The sequence below is a fragment of the Manacus vitellinus genome, unplaced genomic scaffold, assembly GCF_001715985.3.
Source record: "Manacus vitellinus isolate BGI_N305 unplaced genomic scaffold, ASM171598v3 scaffold_61_pilon, whole genome shotgun sequence".
NCBI classification, from domain to species: domain Eukaryota; kingdom Metazoa; phylum Chordata; class Aves; order Passeriformes; family Pipridae; genus Manacus; species Manacus vitellinus.
In genome coordinates, this window is record NW_021940696.1 from 2694616 (window position 1) to 2695503 (window position 888).

General features: G+C 27.0%; 1 protein-coding gene across 1 annotated transcript in view; it reads left to right on the plus strand.

Moving 5' to 3' along the window:
* Positions 1–783: 783 nt before the first annotated feature.
* The window catches only part of LOC103765063 (exocyst complex component 6B), a gene marked incomplete at its 3' end in the record, with an annotated part of 60803 nt that continues 60698 nt past the window's right edge, over positions 784–888 (plus strand). The window contains exon 1 of the mRNA XM_029963724.1: positions 784–849. The remainder of the gene's footprint in view (positions 850–888) is intronic.

The window sequence follows — 888 nt, forward strand, 5'->3', positions numbered from 1 at the left end:
TCTCACCTATATTTGATATTTTGGAGTGACATTTATATATTATATAATAATATTTATTCTATAATTTTTTAGACTTGTACTTACCTAAATGTGATTTTTTTAAAAATATTTTTTTAGACTTGCGCTTACCTAAATGTGATTTTTTTAAAATATTTTTTTAGACTTGCACTTACCTAAATGTGATTTTTTTAAAATATTTTTTTAGACTTGCACTTACCTAAATGTGATTTTTTTAAAATATTTTTTTAGACTTGCACTTCCCTAAATGTGATTTTTTTAAAAATATTTTTTTAGACTTGTGCTTACCTAAATGTGATTTTTTTTAAATATTTTTTTAGACTTGCACTTCCCTAAATGTGATTTTTTTTTTAATATTTTTCCAAACTTTTACTTAACTAAATGTGATTTTTTTAATATTTTTTTAGACTTGCACTTACCTAAATGTGATTTTTTTTTTAAATATTTTTTTAGACTTGCACTTACCTAAATGTGATTTTTTTTTAATATTTTTTTAGACTTGCACTAACCTAAATGTGATTTTTTTTTTAGAATGACATTTATATATTATTTTTTTGAAGAGCTGCACTTACCCAGATGTGATTTTTTTTCCCAAGTGTCATTTATTCCTAATTGATTATTTTTCAGCCTTGGACTTTTACCTATATAGAATTATTTTGCAGTTGCACTTTAGATGTGATTTTTTTTGGGGGGAGGTACCACTTTCCTGTACTTATTCCACATATTCCACATATTTCACACCCGTCTCCTGCCGTTTTCCAGGTGCCTGGAGCCCAGGATTTGGTGGATTTCTCCCCAGTTTATCGCTGCCTGCACATCTATTCTGTCCTGGTGAGTGACCCATGGGCTGATTTATTTATATTTATTTAT